Below are 17,660 nucleotides of genomic sequence, written 5' to 3'. Positions count from 1 at the left end.
GATCAAACATAACCGATAACCAGCCAAATTTCAGCTGTTTTCCCTTGTCTACGACCATACCACAGGGAAAGCACCGGTTCTCGTCCGATCACCGAAGTTAAGCCCTGTCGGGCGGGGTTAGTACTTGGATGGGTGACCGCCTGGGAATACCCCGTGTTGTAGGCTTCATTTTTTCCTTTGCTTACTCTCTCAACGTTTTATCCGGGTAAACCGCTTCCGATACTCACGGCGTCCCCGTAGACGAGTGAGGAGTAAAAGAAAAACTAACATAACAGGGAGGAGAGAAATCATTTTGCCACAACTTGCCGAGCTTGTGGCCAAAATCATTTCCCAATGCAAGAGAGCGAGCAAACGAAGGAGCGATGGCGCGCGCTCGAGATCTCAACACATTGTTGTGACAAATTCCACATTTGTACGTGACATCGAATCATTCGCACGCTCCCACGAATCACAAATAGGAAAACACGCACACTTTTACAGCACTTTCAAGGCCTCAAGACATGTCAAAACATTCCCACGATTAATAGAGGCGGATGGATTCAAAGTGACTGAAACGAAGCGAAGCGGCAACAGGTTCCACATTTTTACTTACTCGTCTGCCTCTTTGTTTGCTCGTGCTCGCTCGCTGGAACGAACGTTCCCTCCTCTCGCTCGCTCGCAATAAGAAATACATGACAACAAAACCTCGCCTGCCACAGGTATGGTTGACAATGTACTCACGTTTCTAAAACAAATGCTTTTCTTGCCCATGTATCGTTCGTTCTTTGCTTAGTCCATCCGTCGGTTAGTTAGTCAGTCACTCCTCCGCTTGGTTTCCTCTCCTTTTCTTTCGCAAACAAACGAACAAAATAATGCAGAAAGCACACACATCTATCTACAACAGCTCTACTCACATCCTCACAAAAAACTCACCTTCATTTACAATCACTTCTATTCCTCCAAATCTCTCTGCCAACACGCAGGCCACTTCTGTCTGTCTCTCTTTCTTTCCATGGCTTTTTGCTTTCTTTTTCCCTTGCTGCTCTTCTTCTCTCTTCATTCCAGTTCCAGTTCCAGTTCACCCTGTTTAACGGTCAACTCCAAAATCAAGATCAATTCATTAGTCAGTCAGGGGTTAAGGGCAAGATATTTTACATCAGCTTTTCGGGGACGAGCGCGAACGCAGGTCCCCACTACCAGAAATTATACGCTCGAGTTACCCACATTGGGGTAATCGCAAGGGTCAACCCAGTCCAAGTGCAATGAAAGGGCCTCGCCTTGAGAGGACTGCCTCCTTGATCACAGTACCTCCCGCGTCAGGTAAGTATGCCTGAAAGGCATACGCTTGCCGTGGTAAAACTCTCCCTCACCTATGTCCTTGTGGTACTGCTTTGCACGCTTCAAATCAGCCAGTGTCAGTTGCCGCCTTGGCCCGTCATGTCTTTTTCCGCCTTCCCTTTGGAGCTGCAGGGCTCCTGTGCACAGAAGAGAATGCTATAGTCATTATTTTTCCTTTCATTAAATGTGTCTTCCCCAAAAGGGAAGTGGGCCACACTCGGAGGTAGTGCTATACCGAGGCAACCCGTGGCTGGGACGAGGCAAGCCTCTTTTCCACAGCCCAGTTCCAAAAATCAGTTTAATATATGAGCTACTCAATGAGCAGCGTATCAGATATTAAGCTGATAAGAACAGATACTACACTTGATCTTAGCCAAAAGGCCGAGAAGCGATACCCACCAATACCCTCAATCAAGGGGGTGGTAGAGGGATCCTTCCCACAGTATATGGTGGATAGTAGCAGGTAGCCCCCAGAAGCCCTTGCGAGTCCCAAAAACGGACCCAGTGGCTCATCGGTTGGTAATCTTCTCATTGTAACTTTAAGACGCCAGCCACATACACTTAACTAACAAGATGGTGTTCTTTAGAATATTTACCAAACTTGATTTATCTCTATACTCCCCCCCCCCACCCCACCCCCAGTGAGATATATTGCCTCAAATGGACGCTTCTCAAGATGTGCGCGGGCTCTAGGAGATGACGTTTGGCTTAGGGTCTAGGCTACCAAATTTAGGGTTAGGGTAACGATTTTGGGGTTAGGGTTAGGGTAACGATGTTGGGGTTTAGGGTTAGAGTAACCAAATTAGGGCTAGTACAGATCAAACATAACCGATAACCAGCCAAATTTCAGCTGTTTTCCCTTGTCTACGACCATACCACAGGGAAAGCACCGGTTCTCGTCCGATCACCGAAGTTAAGCCCTGTCGGGCGGGGTTAGTACTTGGATGGGTGACCGCCTGGGAATACCCCGTGTTGTAGGCTTCATTTTTTCCTTTGCTTACTCTCTCAACGTTTTATCCGGGTAAACCGCTTCCGATACTCACGGCGTCCCGTAGACGAGTGAGGAGTAAAAGAAAAACTAACATAACAGGGAGGAGAGAAATCATTTTGCCACAACTTGCCGAGCTTGTGGCCAAAATCATTTCCCAATGCAAGAGAGCGAGCAAACGAAGGAGCGATGGCGCGCGCTCGAGATCTCAACACATTGTTGTGACAAATTCCACATTTGTACGTGACATCGAATCATTCGCACGCTCCCACGAATCACAAATAGGAAAACACGCACACTTTTACAGCACTTTCAAGGCCTCAAGACATGTCAAAACATTCCCACGATTAATAGAGGCGGATGGATTCAAAGTGACTGAAACGAAGCGAAGCGGCAACAGGTTCCACATTTTTACTTACTCGTCTGCCTCTTTGTTTGCTCGCTCGCTGGAACGAACGTTCCCTCCTCTCGCTCGCTCGCAATAAGAAATACATGACAACAAAACCTCGCCTGCCACAGGTATGGTTGACAATGTACTCACGTTTCTAAAACAAATGCTTTTCTTGCCCATGTATCGTTCGTTCTTTGCTTAGTCCATCCGTCGGTTAGTTAGTCAGTCACTCCTCCGCTTGGTTTCCTCTCCTTTTCTTTCGCAAACAAACGAACAAAATAATGCAGAAAGCACACACATCTATCTACAACAGCTCTACTCACATCCTCACAAAAACTCACCTTCATTTACAATCACTTCTATTCCTCCAAATCTCTCTGCCAACACGCAGGCCACTTCTGTCTGTCTCTCTTTCTTTCCATGGCTTTTGCTTTCTTTTTCCCTTGCTGCTCTTCTTCTCTCTTCATTCCAGTTCCAGTTCCAGTTCACCCTGTTTAACGGTCAACTCCAAAATCAAGATCAATTCATTAGTCAGTCAGGGGTTAAGGGCAAGATATTTTACATCAGCTTTTCGGGGACGAGCGCGAACGCAGGTCCCCACTACCAGAAATTATACGCTCGAGTTACCCACATTGGGGTAATCGCAAGGGTCAACCCAGTCCAAGTGCAATGAAAGGGCCTCGCCTTGAGAGGACTGCCTCCTTGATCACAGTACCTCCCGCGTCAGGTAAGTATGCCTGAAAGGCATACGCTTGCCGTGGTAAAACTCTCCCTCACCTATGTCCTTGTGGTACTGCTTTGCACGCTTCAAATCAGCCAGTGTCAGTTGCCGCCTTGGCCCGTCATGTCTTTTTCCGCCTTCCCTTTGGAGCTGCAGGGCTCCTGTGCACAGAAGAGAATGCTATAGTCATTATTTTTCCTTTCATTAAATGTGTCTTCCCAAAAGGGAAGTGGGCCACACTCGGAGGTAGTGCTATACCGAGGCAACCCGTGGCTGGGACGAGGCAAGCCTCTTTTCCACAGCCCAGTTCCAAAAATCAGTTAATATATGAGCTACTCAATGAGCAGCGTATCAGATATTAAGCTGATAAGAACAGATACTACACTTGATCTTAGCCAAAAGGCCGAGAAGCGATACCCACCAATACCCTCAATCAAGGGGGTGGTAGAGGGATCCTTCCCACAGTATATGGTGGATAGTAGCAGGTAGCCCCCAGAAGCCCTTGCGAGTCCCAAAAACGGACCCAGTGGCTCATCGGTTGGTAATCTTCTCATTGTAACTTTAAGACGCCAGCCACATACACTTAACTAACAAGATGGTGTTCTTTAGAAATTTACCAAACTTGATTTATCTCTATACTCCCCCCCCCCACCCCACCCCCAGTGAGATATATTGCCTCAAATGGACGCTTCTCAAGATGTGCGCGGGCTCTAGGAGATGACGTTTGGCTTAGGGTCTAGGCTACCAAATTTAGGGTTAGGGTAACGATTTTGGGGTTAGGGTTAGGGTAACGATGTTGGGGTTTAGGGTTAGAGTAACCAAATTAGGGCTAGTACAGATCAAACATAACCGATAACCAGCCAAATTTCAGCTGTTTTCCCTTGTCTACGACCATACCACAGGGAAAGCACCGGTTCTCGTCCGATCACCGAAGTTAAGCCCTGTCGGGCGGGGTTAGTACTTGGATGGGTGACCGCCTGGGAATACCCCGTGTTGTAGGCTTCATTTTTTCCTTTGCTTACTCTCTCAACGTTTTATCCGGGTAAACCGCTTCCGATACTCACGGCGTCCCGTAGACGAGTGAGGAGTAAAAGAAAAACTAACATAACAGGAGGAGAGAAATCATTTTGCCACAACTTGCCGAGCTTGTGGCCAAAATCATTTCCCAATGCAAGAGAGCGAGCAAACGAAGGAGCGATGGCGCGCGCTCGAGATCTCAACACATTGTTGTGACAAATTCCACATTTGTACGTGACATCGAATCATTCGCACGCTCCCACGAATCACAAATAGGAAAACACGCACACTTTTACAGCACTTTCAAGGCCTCAAGACATGTCAAAACATTCCCACGATTAATAGAGGCGGATGGATTCAAAGTGACTGAAACGAAGCGAAGCGGCAACAGGTTCCACATTTTTACTTACTCGTCTGCCTCTTTGTTTGCTCGCTCGCTGGAACGAACGTTCCCTCCTCTCGCTCGCTCGCAATAAGAAATACATGACAACAAAACCTCGCCTGCCACAGGTATGGTTGACAATGTACTCACGTTTCTAAAACAAATGCTTTTCTTGCCCATGTATCGTTCGTTCTTTGCTTAGTCCATCCGTCGGTTAGTTAGTCAGTCACTCCTCCGCTTGGTTTCCTCTCCTTTTCTTTCGCAAACAAACGAACAAAATAATGCAGAAAGCACACACATCTATCTACAACAGCTCTACTCACATCCTCACAAAAACTCACCTTCATTTACAATCACTTCTATTCCTCCAAATCTCTCTGCCAACACGCAGGCCACTTCTGTCTGTCTCTCTTTCTTTCCATGGCTTTTTGCTTTCTTTTTCCCTTGCTGCTCTTCTTCTCTCTTCATTCCAGTTCCAGTTCCAGTTCACCCTGTTTAACGGTCAACTCCAAAATCAAGATCAATTCATTAGTCAGTCAGGGGTTAAGGGCAAGATATTTTACATCAGCTTTTCGGGGACGAGCGCGAACGCAGGTCCCCACTACCAGAAATATATACGCTCGAGTTACCCACATTTGGGGTAATCGCAAGGGTCAACCCAGTCCAAGTGCAATGAAAGGGCCTCGCCTTGAGAGGACTGCCTCCTTGATCACAGTACCTCCCGCGTCAGGTAAGTATGCCTGAAAGGCATACGCTTGCCGTGGTAAAACTCTCCCTCACCTATGTCCTTGTGGTACTGCTTTGCACGCTTCAAATCAGCCAGTGTCAGTTGCCGCCTTGGCCCGTCATGTCTTTTTCCGCCTTCCCTTTGGAGCTGCAGGGCTCCTGTGCACAGAAGAGAATGCTATAGTCATTATTTTTCCTTTCATTAAATGTGTCTTCCCCAAAAGGGAAGTGGGCCACACTCGGAGGTAGTGCTATACCGAGGCAACCCGTGGCTGGGACGAGGCAAGCCTCTTTTCCACAGCCCAGTTCCAAAAATCAGTTTAATATATGAGCTACTCAATGAGCAGCGTATCAGATATTAAGCTGATAAGAACAGATACTACACTTGATCTTAGCCAAAAGGCCGAGAAGCGATACCCACCAATACCCTCAATCAAGGGGGTGGTAGAGGGATCCTTCCCACAGTATATGGTGGATAGTAGCAGGTAGCCCCCAGAAGCCCTTGCGAGTCCCAAAAACGGACCCAGTGGCTCATCGGTTGGTAATCTTCTCATTGTAACTTTAAGACGCCAGCCACATACACTTAACTAACAAGATGGTGTTCTTTAGAATATTTACCAAACTTGATTTATCTCTATACTCCCCCCCCCCACCCCACCCCCAGTGAGATATATTGCCTCAAATGGACGCTTCTCAAGATGTGCGCGGGCTCTAGGAGATGACGTTTGGCTTAGGGTCTAGGCTACCAAATTTAGGGTTAGGGTAACGATTTTGGGGTTAGGGTTAGGGTAACGATGTTGGGGTTTAGGGTTAGAGTAACCAAATTAGGGCTAGTACAGATCAAACATAACCGATAACCAGCCAAATTTCAGCTGTTTTCCCTTGTCTACGACCATACCACAGGGAAAGCACCGGTTCTCGTCCGATCACCGAAGTTAAGCCCTGTCGGGCGGGGTTAGTACTTGGATGGGTGACCGCCTGGGAATACCCCGTGTTGTAGGCTTCATTTTTTCCTTTGCTTACTCTCTCAACGTTTTATCCGGGTAAACCGCTTCCGATACTCACGGCGTCCCGTAGACGAGTGAGGAGTAAAAGAAAAACTAACATAACAGGGAGGAGAGAAATCATTTTGCCACAACTTGCCGAGCTTGTGGCCAAAATCATTTCCCAATGCAAGAGAGCGAGCAAACGAAGGAGCGATGGCGCGCGCTCGAGATCTCAACACATTGTTGTGACAAATTCCACATTTGTACGTGACATCGAATCATTCGCACGCTCCCACGAATCACAAATAGGAAAACACGCACACTTTACAGCACTTTCAAGGCCTCAAGACATGTCAAAACATTCCCACGATTAATAGAGGCGGATGGATTCAAAGTGACTGAAACGAAGCGAAGCGGCAACAGGTTTCCACATTTTTACTTACTCGTCTGCCTCTTTGTTTGCTCGCTCGCTGGAACGAACGTTCCCTCCTCTCGCTCGCTCGCAATAAGAAATACATGACAACAAAACCTCGCCTGCCACAGGTATGGTTGACAATGTACTCACGTTTCTAAAACAAATGCTTTTCTTGCCCATGTATCGTTCGTTCTTTGCTTAGTCCATCCGTCGGTTAGTTAGTCAGTCACTCCTCCGCTTGGTTTCCTCTCCTTTTCTTTCGCAAACAAACGAACAAAATAATGCAGAAAGCACACACATCTATCTACAACAGCTCTACTCACATCCTCACAAAAACTCACCTTCATTTACAATCACTTCTATTCCTCCAAATCTCTCTGCCAACACGCAGGCCACTTCTGTCTGTCTCTCTTTCTTTCCATGGCTTTTTGCTTTCTTTTTCCCTTGCTGCTCTTCTTCTCTCTTCATTCCAGTTCCAGTTCCAGTTCACCCTGTTTAACGGTCAACTCCAAAATCAAGATCAATTCATTAGTCAGTCAGGGGTTAAGGGCAAGATATTTTACATCAGCTTTTCGGGGACGAGCGCGAACGCAGGTCCCCACTACCAGAAATTATACGCTCGAGTTACCCACATTTGGGGTAATCGCAAGGGTCAACCCAGTCCAAGTGCAATGAAAGGGCCTCGCCTTGAGAGGACTGCCTCCTTGATCACAGTACCTCCCGCGTCAGGTAAGTATGCCTGAAAGGCATACGCTTGCCGTGGTAAAACTCTCCCTCACCTATGTCCTTGTGGTACTGCTTTGCACGCTTCAAATCAGCCAGTGTCAGTTGCCGCCTTGGCCCGTCATGTCTTTTTCCGCCTTCCCTTTGGAGCTGCAGGGCTCCTGTGCACAGAAGAGAATGCTATAGTCATTATTTTTCCTTTCATTAAATGTGTCTTCCCCAAAAGGAAGTGGGCCACACTCGGAGGTAGTGCTATACCGAGGCAACCCGTGGCTGGGACGAGGCAAGCCTCTTTTCCACAGCCCAGTTCCAAAAATCAGTTTAATATATGAGCTACTCAATGAGCAGCGTATCAGATATTAAGCTGATAAGAACAGATACTACACTTGATCTTAGCCAAAGGCCGAGAAGCGATACCCACCAATACCCTCAATCAAGGGGGTGGTAGAGGGATCCTTCCCACAGTATATGGTGGATAGTAGCAGGTAGCCCCCAGAAGCCCTTGCGAGTCCCAAAAACGGACCCAGTGGCTCATCGGTTGGTAATCTTCTCATTGTAACTTTAAGACGCCAGCCACATACACTTAACTAACAAGATGGTGTTCTTTAGAATATTTACCAAACTTGATTTATCTCTATACTCCCCCCCCCCACCCCACCCCCAGTGAGATATATTGCCTCAAATGGACGCTTCTCAAGATGTGCGCGGGCTCTAGGAGATGACGTTTGGCTTAGGGTCTAGGCTACCAAATTTAGGGTTAGGGTAACGATTTTGGGGTTAGGGTTAGGGTAACGATGTTGGGGTTTAGGGTTAGAGTAACCAAATTAGGGCTAGTACAGATCAAACATAACCGATAACCAGCCAAATTTCAGCTGTTTTCCCTTGTCTACGACCATACCACAGGGAAAGCACCGGTTCTCGTCCGATCACCGAAGTTAAGCCCTGTCGGGCGGGGTTAGTACTTGGATGGGTGACCGCCTGGGAATACCCCGTGTTGTAGGCTTCATTTTTTCCTTTGCTTACTCTCTCAACGTTTTATCCGGGTAAACCGCTTCCGATACTCACGGCGTCCCGTAGACGAGTGAGGAGTAAAAGAAAAACTAACATAACAGGGAGGAGAGAAATCATTTTGCCACAACTTGCCGAGCTTGTGGCCAAAATCATTTCCCAATGCAAGAGAGCGAGCAAACGAAGGAGCGATGGCGCGCGCTCGAGATCTCAACACATTGTTGTGACAAATTCCACATTTGTACGTGACATCGAATCATTCGCACGCTCCCACGAATCACAAATAGGAAAACACGCACACTTTTACAGCACTTTCAAGGCCTCAAGACATGTCAAAACATTCCCACGATTAATAGAGGCGGATGGATTCAAAGTGACTGAAACGAAGCGAAGCGGCAACAGGTTCCACATTTTTACTTACTCGTCTGCCTCTTTGTTTGCTCGCTCGCTGGAACGAACGTTCCCTCCTCTCGCTCGCTCGCAATAAGAAATACATGACAACAAAACCTCGCCTGCCACAGGTATGGTTGACAATGTACTCACGTTTCTAAAACAAATGCTTTTCTTGCCCATGTATCGTTCGTTCTTTGCTTAGTCCATCCGTCGGTTAGTTAGTCAGTCACTCCTCCGCTTGGTTTCCTCTCCTTTTCTTTCGCAAACAAACGAACAAAATAATGCAGAAAGCACACACATCTATCTACAACAGCTCTACTCACATCCTCACAAAAACTCACCTTCATTTACAATCACTTCTATTCCTCCAAATCTCTCTGCCAACACGCAGGCCACTTCTGTCTGTCTCTCTTTCTTTCCATGGCTTTTTGCTTTCTTTTTCCCTTGCTGCTCTTCTTCTCTCTTCATTCCAGTTCCAGTTCCAGTTCACCCTGTTTAACGGTCAACTCCAAAATCAAGATCAATTCATTAGTCAGTCAGGGGTTAAGGGCAAGATATTTTACATCAGCTTTTCGGGGACGAGCGCGAACGCAGGTCCCCACTACCAGAAATTATACGCTCGAGTTACCCACATTTGGGGTAATCGCAAGGGTCAACCCAGTCCAAGTGCAATGAAAGGGCCTCGCCTTGAGAGGACTGCCTCCTTGATCACAGTACCTCCCGCGTCAGGTAAGTATGCCTGAAAGGCATACGCTTGCCGTGGTAAAACTCTCCCTCACCTATGTCCTTGTGGTACTGCTTTGCACGCTTCAAATCAGCCAGTGTCAGTTGCCGCCTTGGCCCGTCATGTCTTTTCCGCCTTCCCTTTGGAGCTGCAGGGCTCCTGTGCACAGAAGAGAATGCTATAGTCATTATTTTTCCTTTCATTAAATGTGTCTTCCCCAAAAGGGAAGTGGGCCACACTCGGAGGTAGTGCTATACCGAGGCAACCCGTGGCTGGGACGAGGCAAGCCTCTTTTCCACAGCCCAGTTCCAAAAATCAGTTTAATATATGAGCTACTCAATGAGCAGCGTATCAGATATTAAGCTGATAAGAACAGATACTACACTTGATCTTAGCCAAAAGGCCGAGAAGCGATACCCACCAATACCCTCAATCAAGGGGGTGGTAGAGGGATCCTTCCCACAGTATATGGTGGATAGTAGCAGGTAGCCCCCAGAAGCCCTTGCGAGTCCCAAAAACGGACCCAGTGGCTCATCGGTTGGTAATCTTCTCATTGTAACTTTAAGACGCCAGCCACATACACTTAACTAACAAGATGGTGTTCTTTAGAATATTTACCAAACTTGATTTATCTCTATACTCCCCCCCCCCACCCCACCCCCAGTGAGATATATTGCCTCAAATGGACGCTTCTCAAGATGTGCGCGGGCTCTAGGAGATGACGTTTGGCTTAGGGTCTAGGCTACCAAATTTAGGGTTAGGGTAACGATTTTGGGGTTAGGGTTAGGGTAACGATGTTGGGGTTTAGGGTTAGAGTAACCAAATTAGGGCTAGTACAGATCAAACATAACCGATAACCAGCCAAATTTCAGCTGTTTTCCCTTGTCTACGACCATACCACAGGGAAAGCACCGGTTCTCGTCCGATCACCGAAGTTAAGCCCTGTCGGGCGGGGTTAGTACTTGGATGGGTGACCGCCTGGGAATACCCCGTGTTGTAGGCTTCATTTTTTCCTTTGCTTACTCTCTCAACGTTTTATCCGGGTAAACCGCTTCCGATACTCACGGCGTCCCGTAGACGAGTGAGGAGTAAAAGAAAAACTAACATAACAGGGAGGAGAGAAATCATTTTGCCACAACTTGCCGAGCTTGTGGCCAAAATCATTTCCCAATGCAAGAGAGCGAGCAAACGAAGGAGCGATGGCGCGCGCTCGAGATCTCAACACATTGTTGTGACAAATTCCACATTTGTACGTGACATCGAATCATTCGCACGCTCCCACGAATCACAAATAGGAAAACACGCACACTTTTACAGCACTTTCAAGGCCTCAAGACATGTCAAAACATTCCCACGATTAATAGAGGCGGATGGATTCAAAGTGACTGAAACGAAGCGAAGCGGCAACAGGTTCCACATTTTTACTTACTCGTCTGCCTCTTTGTTTGCTCGCTCGCTGGAACGAACGTTCCCTCCTCTCGCTCGCTCGCAATAAGAAATACATGACAACAAAACCTCGCCTGCCACAGGTATGGTTGACAATGTACTCACGTTTCTAAAACAAATGCTTTTCTTGCCCATGTATCGTTCGTTCTTTGCTTAGTCCATCCGTCGGTTAGTTAGTCAGTCACTCCTCCGCTTGGTTTCCTCTCCTTTTCTTTCGCAAACAAACGAACAAAATAATGCAGAAAGCACACACATCTATCTACAACAGCTCTACTCACATCCTCACAAAAACTCACCTTCATTTACAATCACTTCTATTCCTCCAAATCTCTCTGCCAACACGCAGGCCACTTCTGTCTGTCTCTCTTTCTTTCCATGGCTTTTTGCTTTCTTTTTCCCTTGCTGCTCTTCTTCTCTCTTCATTCCAGTTCCAGTTCCAGTTCACCCTGTTTAACGGTCAACTCCAAAATCAAGATCAATTCATTAGTCAGTCAGGGGTTAAGGGCAAGATATTTTACATCAGCTTTTCGGGGACGAGCGCGAACGCAGGTCCCCACTACCAGAAATTATACGCTCGAGTTACCCACATTTGGGGTAATCGCAAGGGTCAACCCAGTCCAAGTGCAATGAAAGGGCCTCGCCTTGAGAGGACTGCCTCCTTGATCACAGTACCTCCCGCGTCAGGTAAGTATGCCTGAAAGGCATACGCTTGCCGTGGTAAAACTCTCCCTCACCTATGTCCTTGTGGTACTGCTTTGCACGCTTCAAATCAGCCAGTGTCAGTTGCCGCCTTGGCCCGTCATGTCTTTTTCCGCCTTCCCTTTGGAGCTGCAGGGCTCCTGTGCACAGAAGAGAATGCTATAGTCATTATTTTTCCTTTCATTAAATGTGTCTTCCCCAAAAGGGAAGTGGGCCACACTCGGAGGTAGTGCTATACCGAGGCAACCCGTGGCTGGGACGAGGCAAGCCTCTTTTCCACAGCCCAGTTCCAAAAATCAGTTTAATATATGAGCTACTCAATGAGCAGCGTATCAGATATTAAGCTGATAAGAACAGATACTACACTTGATCTTAGCCAAAAGGCCGAGAAGCGATACCCACCAATACCCTCAATCAAGGGGGTGGTAGAGGGATCCTTCCCACAGTATATGGTGGATAGTAGCAGGTAGCCCCCAGAAGCCCTTGCGAGTCCCAAAAACGGACCCAGTGGCTCATCGGTTGGTAATCTTCTCATTGTAACTTTAAGACGCCAGCCACATACACTTAACTAACAAGATGGTGTTCTTTAGAATATTTACCAAACTTGATTTATCTCTATACTCCCCCCCCCCACCCCACCCCCAGTGAGATATATTGCCTCAAATGGACGCTTCTCAAGATGTGCGCGGGCTCTAGGAGATGACGTTTGGCTTAGGGTCTAGGCTACCAAATTTAGGGTTAGGGTAACGATTTTGGGGTTAGGGTTAGGGTAACGATGTTGGGGTTTAGGGTTAGAGTAACCAAATTAGGGCTAGTACAGATCAAACATAACCGATAACCAGCCAAATTTCAGCTGTTTTCCCTTGTCTACGACCATACCACAGGGAAAGCACCGGTTCTCGTCCGATCACCGAAGTTAAGCCCTGTCGGGCGGGGTTAGTACTTGGATGGGTGACCGCCTGGGAATACCCCGTGTTGTAGGCTTCATTTTTTCCTTTGCTTACTCTCTCAACGTTTTATCCGGGTAAACCGCTTCCGATACTCACGGCGTCCGTAGACGAGTGAGGAGTAAAAGAAAAACTAACATAACAGGGAGGAGAGAAATCATTTTGCCACAACTTGCCGAGCTTGTGGCCAAAATCATTTCCCAATGCAAGAGAGCGAGCAAACGAAGGAGCGATGGCGCGCGCTCGAGATCTCAACACATTGTTGTGACAAATTCCACATTTGTACGTGACATCGAATCATTCGCACGCTCCCACGAATCACAAATAGGAAAACACGCACACTTTTACAGCACTTTCAAGGCCTCAAGACATGTCAAAACATTCCCACGATTAATAGAGGCGGATGGATTCAAAGTGACTGAAACGAAGCGAAGCGGCAACAGGTTCCACATTTTTACTTACTCGTCTGCCTCTTTGTTTGCTCGCTCGCTGGAACGAACGTTCCCTCCTCTCGCTCGCTCGCAATAAGAAATACATGACAACAAAACCTCGCCTGCCACAGGTATGGTTGACAATGTACTCACGTTTCTAAAACAAATGCTTTTCTTGCCCATGTATCGTTCGTTCTTTGCTTAGTCCATCCGTCGGTTAGTTAGTCAGTCACTCCTCCGCTTGGTTTCCTCTCCTTTTCTTTCGCAAACAAACGAACAAAATAATGCAGAAAGCACACACATCTATCTACAACAGCTCTACTCACATCCTCACAAAAACTCACCTTCATTTACAATCACTTCTATTCCTCCAAATCTCTCTGCCAACACGCAGGCCACTTCTGTCTGTCTCTCTTTCTTTCCATGGCTTTTTGCTTTCTTTTTCCCTTGCTGCTCTTCTTCTCTCTTCATTCCAGTTCCAGTTCCAGTTCACCCTGTTTAACGGTCAACTCCAAAATCAAGATCAATTCATTAGTCAGTCAGGGGTTAAGGGCAAGATATTTTACATCAGCTTTTCGGGGACGAGCGCGAACGCAGGTCCCCACTACCAGAAATTATACGCTCGAGTTACCCACATTTGGGGTAATCGCAAGGGTCAACCCAGTCCAAGTGCAATGAAAGGGCCTCGCCTTGAGAGGACTGCCTCCTTGATCACAGTACCTCCCGCGTCAGGTAAGTATGCCTGAAAGGCATACGCTTGCCGTGGTAAAACTCTCCCTCACCTATGTCCTTGTGGTACTGCTTTGCACGCTTCAAATCAGCCAGTGTCAGTTGCCGCCTTGGCCCGTCATGTCTTTTTCCGCCTTCCCTTTGGAGCTGCAGGGCTCCTGTGCACAGAAGAGAATGCTATAGTCATTATTTTTCCTTTCATTAAATGTGTCTTCCCCAAAAGGGAAGTGGGCCACACTCGGAGGTAGTGCTATACCGAGGCAACCCGTGGCTGGGACGAGGCAAGCCTCTTTTCCACAGCCCAGTTCCAAAAATCAGTTTAATATATGAGCTACTCAATGAGCAGCGTATCAGATATTAAGCTGATAAGAACAGATACTACACTTGATCTTAGCCAAAAGGCCGAGAAGCGATACCCACCAATACCCTCAATCAAGGGGGTGGTAGAGGGATCCTTCCCACAGTATATGGTGGATAGTAGCAGGTAGCCCCCAGAAGCCCTTGCGAGTCCCAAAAACGGACCCAGTGGCTCATCGGTTGGTAATCTTCTCATTGTAACTTTAAGACGCCAGCCACATACACTTAACTAACAAGATGGTGTTCTTTAGAATATTTACCAAACTTGATTTATCTCTATACTCCCCCCCCCCACCCCACCCCCAGTGAGATATATTGCCTCAAATGGACGCTTCTCAAGATGTGCGCGGGCTCTAGGAGATGACGTTTGGCTTAGGGTCTAGGCTACCAAATTTAGGGTTAGGGTAACGATTTTGGGGTTAGGGTTAGGGTAACGATGTTGGGGTTTAGGGTTAGAGTAACCAAATTAGGGCTAGTACAGATCAAACATAACCGATAACCAGCCAAATTTCAGCTGTTTTCCCTTGTCTACGACCATACCACAGGGAAAGCACCGGTTCTCGTCCGATCACCGAAGTTAAGCCCTGTCGGGCGGGGTTAGTACTTGGATGGGTGACCGCCTGGGAATACCCCGTGTTGTAGGCTTCATTTTTTCCTTTGCTTACTCTCTCAACGTTTTATCCGGGTAAACCGCTTCCGATACTCACGGCGTCCCGTAGACGAGTGAGGAGTAAAAGAAAAACTAACATAACAGGGAGGAGAGAAATCATTTTGCCACAACTTGCCGAGCTTGTGGCCAAAATCATTTCCCAATGCAAGAGAGCGAGCAAACGAAGGAGCGATGGCGCGCGCTCGAGATCTCAACACATTGTTGTGACAAATTCCACATTTGTACGTGACATCGAATCATTCGCACGCTCCCACGAATCACAAATAGGAAAACACGCACACTTTTACAGCACTTTCAAGGCCTCAAGACATGTCAAAACATTCCCACGATTAATAGAGGCGGATGGATTCAAAGTGACTGAAACGAAGCGAAGCGGCAACAGGTTCCACATTTTTACTTACTCGTCTGCCTCTTTGTTTGCTCGCTCGCTGGAACGAACGTTCCCTCCTCTCGCTCGCTCGCAATAAGAAATACATGACAACAAAACCTCGCCTGCCACAGGTATGGTTGACAATGTACTCACGTTTCTAAAACAAATGCTTTTCTTGCCCATGTATCGTTCGTTCTTTGCTTAGTCCATCCGTCGGTTAGTTAGTCAGTCACTCCTCCGCTTGGTTTCCTCTCCTTTTCTTTCGCAAACAAACGAACAAAATAATGCAGAAAGCACACACATCTATCTACAACAGCTCTACTCACATCCTCACAAAAACTCACCTTCATTTACAATCACTTCTATTCCTCCAAATCTCTCTGCCAACACGCAGGCCACTTCTGTCTGTCTCTCTTTCTTTCCATGGCTTTTTGCTTTCTTTTTCCCTTGCTGCTCTTCTTCTCTCTTCATTCCAGTTCCAGTTCCAGTTCACCCTGTTTAACGGTCAACTCCAAAATCAAGATCAATTCATTAGTCAGTCAGGGGTTAAGGGCAAGATATTTTACATCAGCTTTTCGGGGACGAGCGCGAACGCAGGTCCCCACTACCAGAAATTATACGCTCGAGTTACCCACATTTGGGGTAATCGCAAGGGTCAACCCAGTCCAAGTGCAATGAAAGGGCCTCGCCTTGAGAGGACTGCCTCCTTGATCACAGTACCTCCCGCGTCAGGTAAGTATGCCTGAAAGGCATACGCTTGCCGTGGTAAAACTCTCCCTCACCTATGTCCTTGTGGTACTGCTTTGCACGCTTCAAATCAGCCAGTGTCAGTTGCCGCCTTGGCCCGTCATGTCTTTTTCCGCCTTCCCTTTGGAGCTGCAGGGCTCCTGTGCACAGAAGAGAATGCTATAGTCATTATTTTTCCTTTCATTAAATGTGTCTTCCCCAAAAGGGAAGTGGGCCACACTCGGAGGTAGTGCTATACCGAGGCAACCCGTGGCTGGGACGAGGCAAGCCTCTTTTCCACAGCCCAGTTCCAAAAATCAGTTTAATATATGAGCTACTCAATGAGCAGCGTATCAGATATTAAGCTGATAAGAACAGATACTACACTTGATCTTAGCCAAAAGGCCGAGAAGCGATACCCACCAATACCCTCAATCAAGGGGGTGGTAGAGGGATCCTTCCCACAGTATATGGTGGATAGTAGCAGGTAGCCCCCAGAAGCCCTTGCGAGTCCCAAAAACGGACCCAGTGGCTCATCGGTTGGTAATCTTCTCATTGTAACTTTAAGACGCCAGCCACATACACTTAACTAACAAGATGGTGTTCTTTAGAATATTTACCAAACTTGATTTATCTCTATACTCCCCCCCCCCACCCCACCCCCAGTGAGATATATTGCCTCAAATGGACGCTTCTCAAGATGTGCGCGGGCTCTAGGAGATGACGTTTGGCTTAGGGTCTAGGCTACCAAATTTAGGGTTAGGGTAACGATTTTGGGGTTAGGGTTAGGGTAACGATGTTGGGGTTTAGGGTTAGAGTAACCAAATTAGGGCTAGTACAGATCAAACATAACCGATAACCAGCCAAATTTCAGCTGTTTTCCCTTGTCTACGACCATACCACAGGGAAAGCACCGGTTCTCGTCCGATCACCGAAGTTAAGCCCTGTCGGGCGGGGTTAGTACTTGGATGGGTGACCGCCTGGGAATACCCCGTGTTGTAGGCTTCATTTTTTCCTTTGCTTACTCTCTCAACGTTTTATCCGGGTAAACCGCTTCCGATACTCACGGCGTCCCGTAGACGAGTGAGGAGTAAAAGAAAAACTAACATAACAGGGAGGAGAGAAATCATTTTGCCACAACTTGCCGAGCTTGTGGCCAAAATCATTTCCCAATGCAAGAGAGCGAGCAAACGAAGGAGCGATGGCGCGCGCTCGAGATCTCAACACATTGTTGTGACAAATTCCACATTTGTACGTGACATCGAATCATTCGCACGCTCCCACGAATCACAAATAGGAAAACACGCACACTTTTACAGCACTTTCAAGGCCTCAAGACATGTCAAAACATTCCCACGATTAATAGAGGCGGATGGATTCAAAGTGACTGAAACGAAGCGAAGCGGCAACAGGTTCCACATTTTTACTTACTCGTCTGCCTCTTTGTTTGCTCGCTCGCTGGAACGAACGTTCCCTCCTCTCGCTCGCTCGCAA

General features: G+C 47.3%; 25 non-coding genes across 25 annotated transcripts; 9 read left to right on the top strand and 16 right to left on the bottom strand.

The window, feature by feature from the left end:
- Positions 1 to 46: 46 nt before the first annotated feature.
- Positions 47 to 165, top strand: LOC148738724 (5S ribosomal RNA). The gene has a single exon (XR_015998050.1). It is a non-coding gene; the product is annotated as a 5S ribosomal RNA (ribosomal RNA).
- A 979-nt stretch (positions 166 to 1,144) lies between these two features.
- On the bottom strand, positions 1,145 to 1,307 carry LOC148738723 (U1 spliceosomal RNA). Its single transcript, XR_015997917.1, has one exon. It is a non-coding gene; the product is annotated as a U1 spliceosomal RNA (small nuclear RNA).
- Positions 1,308 to 1,518: 211 nt separating this feature from the next.
- On the bottom strand, positions 1,519 to 1,710 carry LOC148738722 (U2 spliceosomal RNA). Its single transcript, XR_015997550.1, has one exon. It is a non-coding gene; the product is annotated as a U2 spliceosomal RNA (small nuclear RNA).
- Positions 1,711 to 2,179: 469 nt separating this feature from the next.
- LOC148738721 (5S ribosomal RNA) lies at positions 2,180 to 2,298 on the top strand. The gene has a single exon (XR_015998049.1). It is a non-coding gene; the product is annotated as a 5S ribosomal RNA (ribosomal RNA).
- A 970-nt stretch (positions 2,299 to 3,268) lies between these two features.
- LOC148738720 (U1 spliceosomal RNA) lies at positions 3,269 to 3,431 on the bottom strand. The gene has a single exon (XR_015997915.1). It is a non-coding gene; the product is annotated as a U1 spliceosomal RNA (small nuclear RNA).
- A 210-nt stretch (positions 3,432 to 3,641) lies between these two features.
- On the bottom strand, positions 3,642 to 3,832 carry LOC148738719 (U2 spliceosomal RNA). The gene has a single exon (XR_015997727.1). It is a non-coding gene; the product is annotated as a U2 spliceosomal RNA (small nuclear RNA).
- Positions 3,833 to 4,300: 468 nt separating this feature from the next.
- On the top strand, positions 4,301 to 4,419 carry LOC148738718 (5S ribosomal RNA). Its single transcript, XR_015998047.1, has one exon. It is a non-coding gene; the product is annotated as a 5S ribosomal RNA (ribosomal RNA).
- A 970-nt stretch (positions 4,420 to 5,389) lies between these two features.
- On the bottom strand, positions 5,390 to 5,554 carry LOC148738717 (U1 spliceosomal RNA). Its single transcript, XR_015997946.1, has one exon. It is a non-coding gene; the product is annotated as a U1 spliceosomal RNA (small nuclear RNA).
- Positions 5,555 to 5,765: 211 nt separating this feature from the next.
- LOC148738716 (U2 spliceosomal RNA) lies at positions 5,766 to 5,957 on the bottom strand. The gene has a single exon (XR_015997549.1). It is a non-coding gene; the product is annotated as a U2 spliceosomal RNA (small nuclear RNA).
- Positions 5,958 to 6,426: 469 nt separating this feature from the next.
- On the top strand, positions 6,427 to 6,545 carry LOC148738715 (5S ribosomal RNA). The gene has a single exon (XR_015998046.1). It is a non-coding gene; the product is annotated as a 5S ribosomal RNA (ribosomal RNA).
- Positions 6,546 to 7,516: 971 nt separating this feature from the next.
- On the bottom strand, positions 7,517 to 7,680 carry LOC148738714 (U1 spliceosomal RNA). Its single transcript, XR_015997752.1, has one exon. It is a non-coding gene; the product is annotated as a U1 spliceosomal RNA (small nuclear RNA).
- A 210-nt stretch (positions 7,681 to 7,890) lies between these two features.
- Positions 7,891 to 8,081, bottom strand: LOC148738713 (U2 spliceosomal RNA). The gene has a single exon (XR_015997723.1). It is a non-coding gene; the product is annotated as a U2 spliceosomal RNA (small nuclear RNA).
- Positions 8,082 to 8,550: 469 nt separating this feature from the next.
- Positions 8,551 to 8,669, top strand: LOC148738712 (5S ribosomal RNA). The gene has a single exon (XR_015998045.1). It is a non-coding gene; the product is annotated as a 5S ribosomal RNA (ribosomal RNA).
- A 971-nt stretch (positions 8,670 to 9,640) lies between these two features.
- LOC148738711 (U1 spliceosomal RNA) lies at positions 9,641 to 9,804 on the bottom strand. The gene has a single exon (XR_015997751.1). It is a non-coding gene; the product is annotated as a U1 spliceosomal RNA (small nuclear RNA).
- Positions 9,805 to 10,014: 210 nt separating this feature from the next.
- Positions 10,015 to 10,206, bottom strand: LOC148738710 (U2 spliceosomal RNA). The gene has a single exon (XR_015997548.1). It is a non-coding gene; the product is annotated as a U2 spliceosomal RNA (small nuclear RNA).
- Positions 10,207 to 10,675: 469 nt separating this feature from the next.
- On the top strand, positions 10,676 to 10,794 carry LOC148738709 (5S ribosomal RNA). Its single transcript, XR_015998044.1, has one exon. It is a non-coding gene; the product is annotated as a 5S ribosomal RNA (ribosomal RNA).
- Positions 10,795 to 11,765: 971 nt separating this feature from the next.
- On the bottom strand, positions 11,766 to 11,929 carry LOC148738708 (U1 spliceosomal RNA). The gene has a single exon (XR_015997746.1). It is a non-coding gene; the product is annotated as a U1 spliceosomal RNA (small nuclear RNA).
- A 211-nt stretch (positions 11,930 to 12,140) lies between these two features.
- On the bottom strand, positions 12,141 to 12,332 carry LOC148738707 (U2 spliceosomal RNA). Its single transcript, XR_015997546.1, has one exon. It is a non-coding gene; the product is annotated as a U2 spliceosomal RNA (small nuclear RNA).
- A 469-nt stretch (positions 12,333 to 12,801) lies between these two features.
- On the top strand, positions 12,802 to 12,920 carry LOC148738706 (5S ribosomal RNA). Its single transcript, XR_015998043.1, has one exon. It is a non-coding gene; the product is annotated as a 5S ribosomal RNA (ribosomal RNA).
- A 970-nt stretch (positions 12,921 to 13,890) lies between these two features.
- LOC148738705 (U1 spliceosomal RNA) lies at positions 13,891 to 14,054 on the bottom strand. The gene has a single exon (XR_015997742.1). It is a non-coding gene; the product is annotated as a U1 spliceosomal RNA (small nuclear RNA).
- A 211-nt stretch (positions 14,055 to 14,265) lies between these two features.
- LOC148738704 (U2 spliceosomal RNA) lies at positions 14,266 to 14,457 on the bottom strand. The gene has a single exon (XR_015997545.1). It is a non-coding gene; the product is annotated as a U2 spliceosomal RNA (small nuclear RNA).
- A 469-nt stretch (positions 14,458 to 14,926) lies between these two features.
- Positions 14,927 to 15,045, top strand: LOC148738703 (5S ribosomal RNA). Its single transcript, XR_015998042.1, has one exon. It is a non-coding gene; the product is annotated as a 5S ribosomal RNA (ribosomal RNA).
- Positions 15,046 to 16,016: 971 nt separating this feature from the next.
- On the bottom strand, positions 16,017 to 16,180 carry LOC148738702 (U1 spliceosomal RNA). Its single transcript, XR_015997738.1, has one exon. It is a non-coding gene; the product is annotated as a U1 spliceosomal RNA (small nuclear RNA).
- Positions 16,181 to 16,391: 211 nt separating this feature from the next.
- LOC148738701 (U2 spliceosomal RNA) lies at positions 16,392 to 16,583 on the bottom strand. Its single transcript, XR_015997544.1, has one exon. It is a non-coding gene; the product is annotated as a U2 spliceosomal RNA (small nuclear RNA).
- Positions 16,584 to 17,052: 469 nt separating this feature from the next.
- Positions 17,053 to 17,171, top strand: LOC148738700 (5S ribosomal RNA). The gene has a single exon (XR_015998041.1). It is a non-coding gene; the product is annotated as a 5S ribosomal RNA (ribosomal RNA).
- The last annotated feature ends 489 nt before the right edge of the window (positions 17,172 to 17,660 follow it).

Source organism: Stylophora pistillata, chromosome 2 (genome assembly GCF_964205215.1).
Source record: "Stylophora pistillata chromosome 2, jaStyPist1.2, whole genome shotgun sequence".
NCBI classification, from domain to species: Eukaryota; Metazoa; Cnidaria; class Anthozoa; order Scleractinia; family Pocilloporidae; genus Stylophora; species Stylophora pistillata.
The sequence above is the reverse complement of the archived record's forward strand: the minus strand, read 5'-3'. Positions and strand labels throughout refer to the sequence as shown.